Source organism: Macrobrachium rosenbergii, chromosome 8, assembly GCF_040412425.1.
Source record: "Macrobrachium rosenbergii isolate ZJJX-2024 chromosome 8, ASM4041242v1, whole genome shotgun sequence".
In the NCBI taxonomy this organism is placed as follows: Eukaryota; Metazoa; Arthropoda; class Malacostraca; order Decapoda; family Palaemonidae; genus Macrobrachium; species Macrobrachium rosenbergii.
The window spans coordinates 37,152,170-37,165,087 of NC_089748.1; the positions used below are offsets into that span (position 1 = coordinate 37,152,170).

Here is a 12,918-nt window from a genome sequence, read left to right on the forward strand (position 1 = left end):
CAAAGTGCATTTGATCACCCAGGGGCTAGTACTAAACACGGCGAAACAGTGTAGATGAACAGGTTTCACCACGTTTAGTACTGCGTTTAGAGATTAAATGTTCCTCAGAATTGGATCAAATGTTCCTAAACGTAACATTTTATATATTGGTATATATATTATATATATATCCCTGTAACATATATATATATATATATATATATATATATATAATGTATGTGTGTGTTTACGTACACTTGTACATGTGTATGTTCATAATTTGTTTACTTACATTTCAGGGGTGGCCATCTGTGATGAGGTTTCTCCAAGCTTCTCCTGACACCAAACAGCGACATTCCTCTTTTCTCCACTTACTACCAGGTGAATAATTCTCTGCTGAAGCCAATAAGGTCACATTATATTTCAAGAGAACTTGCCCACGTCGCTCAGTCCCCGTCCGGGTTTCGAACACGAGTCTTTCTGCGATCAAGTGAGTGCAATTCCATTTCGTCGAAATGTGTATATATATGTTACAGTCAACATGTAATCGTCATTAATCAGTGAAATTTCAGTCATCACGTAATGCACTTAGGGACATTTGATCCCCAGGAGCTAGTACTAAAACACGGCGAAACAGTGAGTCACCTACACTGTTTCGCCGGCCGGGTTTAGTACTAGTCCCTGGGGGGTCAAATGTATTTCGCCGTGTTTAGTACTAGCTCCTGGGGGGATCAAATGTCCCTAAGTGCATTACGCGTGATGACTGAAATTTCAGTCATTACGCGTAATGACTGATTACGTGTGTTGACTGTAACATATATATATATATATATATATATATATATATATATATATATATATATATATATATATATATATATATATATACTTATATTTATATATATACACATACTTTTGTGACTTCCAGCAACTGTTTACTGGGGCAACTCTGCTTCATCTTAAGTTCAAAAAGGCCTTGCCTGTCCTTTTCAAATAAAACACCGGCCAAAAAAAAAAAAAAAATAGAGAATAAAACATTTCTCATTCCAGCGTCTCTCTAGATTCACAAAGTGTAAGACTCAACCCCTTTTTTTTTTTATGCCCCTCCGGAGTGATGCTGAAAAATACATATATATATTTTTTCTTTATTTTTTCCCTACATACAAAAGGTTTCAGAAATTTCCTGCCGTCCGTCATGTCCCCTTCCCAACCCGGGAGAGAGAGAGAGAGAGAGAGAGAGAGAGAGAGAGAGAGAGAGAGAGAGAGAGAAGAGCTAGTGATGAGAGAGAGAGAGATTGGGAGAGAGAGAGAGAGAGAGAGAGAGAGAGAGAGAAGAGCTTAGTGATGAGAGAGAGAGAGATTGAGGGAGAGAGAGAGAGAAAGAGAGATAGGAGCTTAGTGATAAGAGAGAGAGAGAGAGAGAGAGAGAGAGAGAGAGAGAGAGGAGAGGAGCTTAGTGATCAGAGAGAGAGAGAGAGAGAAAGGAGCTTAGTAATGAGAGAGAGAGAGAGAGAGAGAGAGAGAGAGAGAGAGAGAGAGAGAGAGGAGCTTAGTGATGAGAAAGAGAGAGAGAGAAAGAGGAGAGGAGTTTAGTGATCAGAGAGAGAGAGAGAGAGAGAGAGAGAGAGAGAGAGAGAGAGGAGCTTAGTGATGAGAGAGAGAGAGAGAGAGAGAGGAGCTTAGTGAAGAGAGAGAGAGAGAGAGAGAGAGAGAGAGAGAGAGAGAGAGAGAGAGGAGCGTAGTGATGAGAGAGATAGACAGACAGACAGATTGAGAGAAAGAGAGACAGACAGACAGACAGATTGAGGGAGAAACAGAGAGAGAGAGAGAGAGAGAGTAAAAAGCCTTGGCCACTGCTTATATTTCTTCGTAGCAACGGTGGACATTCTTCCCCCTCTCGGCGTCAAGGCTCCCACTATTTTGAGGTATAGGAACGTCGTATCTCAGTTAGGATGTGTCCCAGAGGGACGCTTGCAGCGTAATGAGGACAAGGGGCTTCCCCCCCCAAACCTCCCCAGCCCCCTTCCTTCTTCGGCAGGACGCTGCTCGCTAAAGACCCTCCGTTCTGCAACGTCGTTCTACCTCTCTTGTTATGTCCCGAGCTCGGCTGACTCTCTCTCGCCTTGAAGCAGGTGATGCCGATGCTTCCAGTGTTGCTTCTCGGTTTGGTGATGCCGAGATGCTTCTAGTGTTGCTTCTCAGTTTGGTGATGTTGATGCTTCTAGTGATGCTTCTCGGTTTGGTGATGCCGAGATGCTTCTAGTGTTGCTTCTCGGTTTGGTGATGCCGAGATGCTTCAAGTGTTTGTTTGTGTTCTTCATGAATGCTTCCTGTAGCGAAATTCTCTTTATTTATATTTTCTTTTTTCTTAGAGCTTTTGATATTTCCAATTTTTTAAAAATATTCCATTTAATGGGTTATTATCAAAGGGGCATTAACTATTATCTTCTATTTCCTGGTTCCTCTGCATCTTATTGCATAATTCCTCTTTTCAGTAAACCCATCCAAAAAAAGTTTGCTCAATAAACTAATATTTCATAAAAAAATAATTTAAAAATGACGCTTTAAGTCTGAAACAATCCAGTCTGTGAAAACGAATCTTATTTAATTTTTAAAGGCGAAAGAATTGAAAACATCGAGTTAAAACCATTAAGCCAATACCCATTTATTCTCAGTGAGATGCGAAGTGAGTTGGATGCTGGAGACGTGGTTTAAAGAATGAGTGATTGGGAAAGCCGTGTTGCATATTCATGATTGATCTGCGGCAGGGCTTTGGGACTTTTATGTAAACCTGTTTTCTTTTTTGATGTGATACCGATTTGAAGTCAGTGCTGTTTGCGTGTGAGGCGTTATTATTATTATTATTATTATTATTATTATTATTATTATTATTATTATTATTATTATTAAAGTAGTAGTATTATTAATTATTATTATAATATTGATAATTATGATTATCATTATTATTATTATTATGTTGGTAATAATAATAATAATAATAATAATAATAATAATAATAATAATTATTATTATTATTATTATTATTATTATTATCATTATTATTATTATTATTATTATTATTATTATTATTATTATTATTATTATTATTATTAAGTAATTATTGGATACAAGATAATTCATTGTATCGTGCGTACAACGTTTCACTGTGATTTATTGTGACTTAATTTTACCTTTTATCATCAAATGGTCTCAAGGTCACATAAACTCTGTTTCAAAATATATTTATAATTTTTATTTTAATGGTTCAGGGTTATTCTAAATCACCGAAAATACGGCATAAAAATGCGCAGTACTTAAATACTCGTCGTATCATACTTTATGCTAATTTACGGAGAAGTCGCGGGCAGAATTTTGAATTGCTGCTAAAAGTTATACGATCAGATTATTCGCGCTTATTTCATCTGCCTCAGGGTGGGTTCTGCTCTAAAATGGAAGACTGCAGTATCTGCAAAAATACAAAACTGAGAGAAATGGTAGATACTCCCTTGCCTTACTAATGATTTTGCAGACGCTGCAAATGGGACCCCTTAAATACTCGTGGAAAGCATTGAAGAATCATTCTGAAATCTGCCCCCAAAATGAAAGACCGCAGTAACTGCAAAAATACAAAACTTGTTCTTCGTTAGGCGAGCGGGTTCCGTTCTCAGCTACCACTCTACCACTCTGTTGGCCGCGAGTTCGAATCTCCGACCGGCCAATGAAGAATAAGAGGAATTTATTTCTGGTGATAGAAATTCATTTCTCGCTATAATGTGGTTCGGATTCCACAATAAGCTGTAGGTCCCGTTGCTAGGTAACCAATTGGGTCTTAGCCACGTAAAATAAGTCTAATCCTTCGGGCCAGCCCTAGGAGAGCTGTTAATCAGCTCAGTGGTCTGGTTAAACTAAGATATAACTTAACTTGAGAGAAATGGTAGATTCTCCCTTGCCTTACTAATGATTTTGCAGACACTGCAAATGGGACCTCCCCTAAATACTAGTAGAAAGCACTGAAGAATCATTCTGAAACTGCTGCAATAAGTTGTGTATTAGTGTTTCACGAGTCCAATAGGTGGCATGTCTCAGTTTCGAAAATTTTGCAGATTCTGCACTTTTCCATTTTAGGGCACGGTTGGTCAAATTAGATTAAAACGACGACAAAGGAATGGGTTTTTTTCTTTAGCATTCCTTCACTCAAAACTAATTTAGGACAGCAATAAAATGGTCGTTTTTTCCCCATCTAATTTCCTTTAGGTATTAACGCTGGGATGCTGCGCAACGTATATCGCTTTTGTTACTTTTGATGATTTTTTGTTCATGTTTTATAATTTTGCAAAGGTTTGGAGAGAACCTTTTTTTTTTTCTTGTAATTTTATTTTTCTCTTAACTCGGAGACTTTTAGTTTTCTGAAAAAGAAAACTATTGTGCCGGCTTTGTCTGTCCGTCCGCACTTCATTCTGTCCGCACTTTTTCTGTCCGCCCTCACATCTTAAAAACTACTGAGGCTAGAGGGTTGCAAATTGATATGTTGATCATCCACCCTCCAATAATCAAACCTACTAAATTGATATATATATATATATATATATATATATATATATATATATATATATATATATATATATATATATATATATATATATATATATATATATATATATATATATATATGTATATACTGTATATATATTATATATATATATATATACACAGTATATCTGCCTCATTTAAATATAATTATATGTAAAGCGCTTCTGTCTTTTAGGTGTACAATTCATTGATTGGTTCATTTAATGGTTTTTGTATATTCTCATATCATCTTTCCTTATATGAAGGCTAAGTAATTGAATTGTTTTTCTAGACAACGAAGCAGAAGAAGTAATATATAAATAAGTAAATAAATATGATGATTAAAAAACGGACAGTTAAGTAAATAAGTAAATAAATAAGTAAATAAATAAAGAAATAAGTAAATAGATAGGTAAATAAATACGCAAAGAAATAAGTAAATAAATAAGTAAATAAGTAAGTAAATAAGTAAATAAGTAAAGAAATAAGTAATAAGTAAATAAATAAGTAAATAAGTAATTAAATAAGTAAATAAGTAAGTGAATAAGTAATAAGTAAATAAATGAATAAATGAATATGTAAATAAAAAAGCAAATAAGTAATTAAACAAGTAAATTAGTAAAGAAATAAGTGAATAAGTAAATATATAATTAAATAAGTAAATAAATAAGTGAATAAAGTATATAAATAAATAAATTACGAAGTAAATAAATAAGTATATAAGTAAAGAAATAAGTAGATAAGTATATAAGTAAAGAAATAAGTTAATAGTTAAATAATAAGTAAATAAATAAGTAAATAGGTAAACAAATGAGTAAATAAATAAGTATATAAGAGAATAAATAAGTAAAGAAATAAGTAAATAAATAAGTAATAAATAAATAAATAAGCAAATGTGTAACAAATAAGTTAATAAATAAGTAAATTAGTAAATAAGTATATAAGTAAGTAATAAGTAAACAAGTAAATAAGTAAATAAATAAGCAAATATGTATATAAGTAAATAAGTAAATAAATATATAAATAAATAAATATGTAAGTAAATAAGTAAATATATAAGTAAATGAGTAAATAAATAAGTAAATAAGTAAAAAAGTAAATGAATAAGTAAATGAATAAATAGGTAAATAAGTAAATAAGCAAAAAAGTAAATAAATAAGTAAATAACTAAGTAAATAACTAAGCAAATAAATAAATAAAACAAACCAATCAATCAATCAATCAATCAAGGATTGATGTCCAAGTTGTGACGCAGTTTCAGAAGATGGATACAAAGAGTCTGAAAATGATGATAATGACGGTAATGATGATGGTGATGATAATGACGCAATAAATAAAAAAAAAGATAAATACAATGACTCTTGCACAAGAAAACAGTGAAGGACAGTAATGAGCTTCGTAATGCGTAAAATAACGCAACAAAAGGAGGAGATCGGAGGAAATGATGATGATGAGCAGGGATGGGTAGAAAGAAAGAACATAGATAAATAAAAAGAGAGAGAGAGAGAGAGAGAGAGAGAGAGAGAGAGAGAGAGAGAGAGAGAGAGAGGGTAAGAAAAGAGGACACTTGACACAAGAATGAAGAGGGGTCAAAAAGCACTCAGGGAAAAATAACAGCCTCATCATGTTCCAATCCGATTAGCGAATGCTTCAAAAACTTTGCAGTAGTGCTGACGAAGACAAGACAAGGCGACTCCGACAGAGAGAGAGAGAGAGAGAGAGAGAGAGAGAGAGAGAGAGAGAGGTACGAAGGACTTCAAGGGATGGGATGCTCGTGTCAAGCAGCCATCCATCAAAACCCAACGGTGATATTCTCCTGAAGGTTCCTCTCTCTCTCTCTCTCTCTCTCTCTCTTTCTGTCTACATGTCTTTCTCTTTCTGTCTCTTCCTTTTCTTCTCTCTCTCTCTCTCTCTTTCTCTCTCTCTCTCTCTCTACTTGTGTCTCTGTCTTTACTTCTCTCTCTCTCTCTCTCTCTCTCTCTCTCTCTCTCTCTCTCTCTCTCTCTCTCTCTCTCTCTGGCTTCTCTCTCTCTTGTGTCCTTTCCTGTCCCTCTCTCTCTCTCTCTCTCTCTCTATATATATATATATATATATATATATATATATATATATATCTTTATATCTCTCTTCCTTTTCTCTCTCTCTCTCTCTCTCTCTCTCTCTCTCTCTCTCTCTCTCTCTCTCTCTCTCTCTCTCTCTCTATATATATATATATATATATATATATATATATATATATATATGTCTCTCTCTCTCTCTCTTCTCTCTCTCTCTCTCTCTCTCTCTCTCTCTCTCTCTCTCTCTCTCTCTCTCTCTCTCTATATATATATATATATATATATATATATATATATATATATATATGTCTTTCTTTCTCTCTCTTCCTTTTCTTCTTTTCTCTCTCTTTCTCTGTCCGCCTCCTCCTCCTGTCCTGTCCTGTCCTGCAGGTGTGTGTTAGCATACGCGGCTCTCCCTTCCCGTCTTCCCTTCCCAGCATTATCGTCCTCTTTCTCTCTTAATCTCTCCCTCTTCCCTCTTTTCTCTCTAATCTCACTAACAGGCTTCCTGGCCCTTCCATCCCCTTGTACTTTTAGGAAGTTTGCTCTGGCGTTTCCCCTCGTTCTGCCTACTCTCTCTCTCTCTCTCTCTCTCTCTCTCTCTCTCTCTCTCTCTCTCTCTCTCTCTCTCTCTCCAGTGGGTTATTTTCCTTGTTTATTTAGCTTTGCCCTACTAGCACGGAACTACAACGAAGTCTTTCTGTGTTTGGCTGTGTTGTCTTTTTGCCCCTCTCTCTCTCTCTCTCTCTCTCTCTCTCTCTCTCTCTCTCTCTCTCTCTCTCTCTTCTGTTCTGTTCTGTTTGGTAAATTATTTGAATAATTTTTTACTTTTTCCATTTTTCTCTATACTTAAATTGTAAGGAGCTCCTGCTCTCTCTCTCTCTCTCTCTCTCTCTCTCTCTCTCTCTCTCTCTCTCTCTCTCTCTCTCTCTCTTTCCTGTTTTGTAAATTATTTTAATAATTTTTGCCTCTTTTTTCAGTTTTCTCTCTGCATTTAAACTCTAAGAACGCTCTCTCTCTCTCTCTCTCTCTCTCTCTCTCTCTCTCTCTCTCTCTCTCTCTCTCTCGTTTCCCCACAGTGCCACTTGCTACAACTTCATGCGGGTATTCTGTCCATTTTTGCTTCCAGCATAGTTCTCTCTCTCTCTCTCTCTCTCTCTCTCTCTCTCTCTCTCTCTCTCTCTCTGTTCCCCCTATGAAGAGGGGAGCAACGTTACACAAACATCTGAAATGATGATGGAAAGTTTCTCCCTCTTCATTCGCGAAGAGGGATATCGAAAACGGCGGAATAAATAGAAATAAACTTGTATAGGGGCAACACAAACACACACTGTATTTTTGTTCCCGGGTAATGACGCAAGTTAGAAAGATCCTGTTGCAAACGCGTTGGAAACATGATGATGATGATACATGGAAGTGGTCTGAGATGACGCGAGTCTTGATGCTCTTTCTGTTCGCAGAATAATTTGGTCTTCAAGGGAATCAATTCTTCTTGTAAAGATGCGTGATTGCGGTGGATCATATTTTCTAGCTATAATGCCCTAAAATGGAACACTGCGGTATCTGCAAAAACATTGAGATATGCCGACATTGAGTTTACCAGTTTCAAAATGATTCTTCAGTGCTTTATTTAGGGTGGGGACACTGATACGACATTGAGTTGCTGGGACAGTTTCAGTTTCAAAATGATTCTTCAGTGCTTTATTTAGGGGTGGTCCTATTTGCAGTATCTGCAAAATTTTCGAAATTGAAATTGAGATATGCAGTTTCAGAATGACTTTCCACGGGTATTTAGGGGGTCCCATTTGCAGTATCTGAAAAATTTTCGAAATTGAAAAACACTAATACACAAGTTACTGCAGTTTCAGAATGAATCTTCAAGGCTTTCCACGAGTATTTAGGGGGTCCCATTTGCAGTATCTGCAAAATCAGCAGTAAGGCAAGGGAAAACTGCAATATCTACCATTTTTCTGTTTTGCATTTTTGCAGATACTGCAGTCTTCCATTGTAGGGCAGTGTATTTCAGTTAAAAGATATAAATATACCTGGCTATAGAGAAACAAAAGCACTTGCAAACAGACAATTCTGCATCCGCTATTCCTAGAAATTCCTTTTTTATAATCTGCTAGTTCGCAAAATCCATTCAGCAGCTTCATGGGACGAGAAAGGTGAGAACCAATACTTGACGGACTTAATTAGGCCCACCAGTCCTTGGCTTGCTTTGTCGAAGTCAGGCGAAAGCTATTGAAAAACCAGAAGGACCTAATTTTAAAAAAGTAAAAAATACGCCGAAGTTCCTTTGGCGCAATCGAGTTTGCTGTACAGCCTCTACAGCGTATAATCAAGGCCACCGAAAATAGATCTATCTTTCGGTGGTCTCGGTATAATGCTGTATGAGCCGCGGCCCATGAAACTTTAACCACTGCCCGGTGGTGGCCTATAATATATCGTTGCCAGAAGCACGATTATGGCTAACTTTAACCTTAAATAAAATAAAAACCAGTGAGGTTGGAGGGCTGCAATTTGGTATGTTTGATGGTTGGAGGGTGGTTGATCAACGTACCAATCTGCAGCCCTCTAGCCTCAGTAGTTTTTAAGAGCTGGGGGTGGACAGAAAAAAGTGCGGACGGACAGACAAAGCCGGCACAATAGTTTTCTTTTACAGAAAAGTAAAAGTAGAAGAAAACCGAACTATTCTGAGGCAGATGAATTTCCATCATGTGTATCGATTTCCTGCTTGTTCATGAATTTCCTGAATTGTCACTGCATTCAGGAACTACAGGAGATTTCAGTGGATTCATGAAGCATACAGCATTTCAGGGTGATGGTACCCAAACAACTAGATGCTAATGAATCATGAATCTCACACATTTTCCGTTGGCTCGCGAGCATCTCGTATTTTGGGAGAGGTCTTGAATCTCACCTGAAATTTGGGAGTTGCTGAATCTCACGAATTTCCAGAGTTCATGAATCTCACCTGAAATTTGAGAGTTCCTGAATCTCACGAAATTCCAGAGTTCATGAATCTCACGAAATTCCTTAGTTCATGAATGTCGCAAAATTCCAGAGTTCACGAATCTCACGAAATTCCAGAGTTCATGAATCTCACGAAATTGCAGAGTTAACGAATCTCAAGAAATTCCAGGTTCACGAATCGCACGAAATTCCAGAATTTATGAATCTCACGAAATTACAGAGTTCACGAACCTCACGAAATTCCAGAGTTCAACGACTGTGTGTGTTTTTTGCCGTCTCTCTCTCTCTCTCTCTCTCTCTCTCTCTCTCTCTCTCTCTCTCTCTCTCTCTCTCTCTCTCTCTCTCTCTTTACCTTCCTGTCTCTCTCTGTCTTAGCTTTAACTCTCTCTCTCTCTCTCTCTCTCTCTCTCTCTCTCTCTCTCTCTCTCTCTCTCTCTCTCTCTCCTGGTTTTACGAGAGAAACAGTGGAAGAGGGAGGAAGAGAATGATTCAAATGAGACGCTAAAAATAATAATTAAAACCCTTCTAAATTTATTTCATTTATCCGGATTAAGCTTTACGACTACCAGTTAGTTACAAAAACCTAACTCGTATCTAAATTTAACTACATGTTTATTTTTTACAAAATAATTGCCGGAAGACTAGTTTGACAAACAGCAAAAATACTCAAATCTAAGGTTAGGCAGACCCTTTCCAAAGGCATATATACTGCTGAGTAAATGCTAAGTAAATGCTGAATGAGTAAATGCTGAATGAATACTAACCAAATGATGAATAAATACTAGGTAAATGCTGATTAAATACTGAGTAAATGCTAAGTAAATGCTGAATAAATACTGAGTAAATTCTGAGAAAATGCTGAGTAAATGCTAAGTAATAGCTGAATAAATGATGAGTAATTGCTAAATAAATGCTGAGTAAATGCTGAGTAAATTTTTTGAATAAATACTGAATAAATGCTGAGTAAATGCTAAGTAAATTCTGAGTAAAAGCTAACTAAATACTGAGTAAATGCTAAGTAAATGTTGAATAAATACTGAGTAGATGGTAGGTAAATGGTGAATAAATACCCAGCAAATGCCAAGTAAATACTGAGTAAATGCTCAATAAATACTGATTAAATGCTAAGTTCAGAACATTCCTTTCTACATACGCTCAGCGAGTCTCTCCACACAAATAAGTTGATCCTCGTATTTCAAACACCATAGCAACCCAGTACTTTAACTCGGAGAGATTTTTGGTAAACTAAATCGTAACAAAGCATTAATTAAACAAAAGATAAAAGGAAAACAGAAAGCACCAAACATGTATGTATATATATATATATATATATATATATATATATCTATCTATATATATATATATATATATATATATATATATATATATCTATATATATATATATATATATATATATATATATATATATATATATATATATATATATATATATATATATATATATATATATATGTATGTATAATTTTAATGAATAAAATGATATGCAACGAAGGAGCTATGCAAAAGGCAACCGTGGGGTGATGTTGATGGCTCTGGGATCTCTGCGCAAAAGGTAATTTGTCGAACTGAGATTAAAAGGTTTTCATGATGAAAGCGAGCCTTGAAAGGGGCATAGAGAGAGAGAGAGAGAGAGAGAGAGAGAGAGAGAGAGAGAGAGAGAGAGAGAGAGAGAGAGAGAAGGCATTGGTGATTAGAGGCGATGTAGTATTTTTCGATGATGTGGGGAAAAGTTGTAGAAACTGATGAAGTGATATGAAAGTGGCCGTAAATGCTGGATGTAAATGTTGGACCAGAGTGTGATTATACGGGTCAGTTCAGGGCAGAAAGATGGAACGCTGATTGGGTGCACGGCTTGTGAAAGATTGGAGATGATTGATACTTAAAGGCCCCCTTTGGGGTGAATGTTATTGACACGTTAGGGAGAGAGAGAGAGAGAGAGAGAGGGAGAGAGAGAGTCCACGTATGCATGCATGCAAACGCATTCATCTATATATACATATACATGCATAAACACACTTCTCTGTTCAGGTACACGTTTCGACATATATATATATATATATATATATATATATATATATATATATATATATATATATATATATATATATATATATATATATATATATATATATATATATATACATATACATACGCAATTTGCGTAAACCAATGAACGGTGCGAACGCGAAGCGGCGGTAACTCGGGAACGAATTGCTTTTCCTTTGTGGGTTGACATATTACCCGACCATTGTTGTGACGCGGTCTTCCCATGCGAAACGACCCTCAGACGAAGAACGCCATTACCGCTTTGGAATATCCGTGACGACGAGGAAAGTATTATACGAGATTGCAAAGCGGTGGAGAGAGTTTGTTACTTGTACGGCACTTGAGCAACGTAATTAAGTCGATACGGCAGTGTATATAGAGAAATTATTATTATTATTATTATTATTATTATTATTATTATTATTATTATTATTATTATTATTATTCAGAAGATGAATACTTATTCAAGCTCCCAAAGAATATTATTATGGGATTAGAGATGAATACCAAAGGGTCCATTGACTTGAAATTCAAGGGTCCATTGAAAGAATATTTATTATTATTATTATTATTATTATTATTATTATTATTATTATTATTATTATTATTATTATTATTCAGAAGATGAACCCTATTCATATGGAACAAGGCCACCAAAGGGGCCATTGACTTGAAATTCAAGCTTCCAAAGAATCTGGTATTCTTTAGGAAAATTAAGAGGAGGTGATGGGGAATACAGGTATACGCTTAACAAGCCATTGTTGTACGCAATGCTTTAGTAGCGTGAATAATAAAAAAAAAATAAATAAAGAGGAAAACATTATTACAGAAGCTGCGTTGTATAATTGCATTTCCAACCTTGACATTAAAACAATTCGGCCAAGGCAAACCACGTTAGGATTTAGTTGGGAAATAGATAATTTAATATAAAATGACGTAGCGGAAGAGTAATGGGATTTCAGACTTTTGTTCACGTTGTAAAAAGTACCGAACATGTTTATCTTATGACGACATTTTTTGTTAGGAAAAAAAGAGACAAACTTTAGGGTATACGCAATTTGAATCTGGTAATTAGAAACCGCATTTTTTTTTTTTTTTTGCCTGGAGGGAGTTGGGCAGTGACAAATAAGCACATTAATATTTCACTGCTGTTGACTGCAGAGGAAACCAGATTGTCCTCCAATTGTTTTTTTTTTCTTTCTTTCTTTCCTCCTAATCTTTTTAACCTTCGGGACAAGGGAGGGATGCCTGGGACAGGAGATAAAAACCA

General features: G+C 35.7%; 1 long non-coding RNA gene across 1 annotated transcript in view; it reads left to right on the forward strand.

The window, feature by feature from the left end:
* The first annotated feature begins 283 nt into the window (after positions 1 to 283).
* LOC136840713 (uncharacterized) overlaps positions 284 to 12,918 on the forward strand; it is a 114,471-nt gene continuing 101,836 nt past the window's right edge. Inside the window, exon 1 of the long non-coding RNA XR_010853710.1 lies at positions 284 to 469. This is a non-coding gene — a long non-coding RNA (uncharacterized lncRNA). The remainder of the gene's footprint in view (positions 470 to 12,918) is intronic.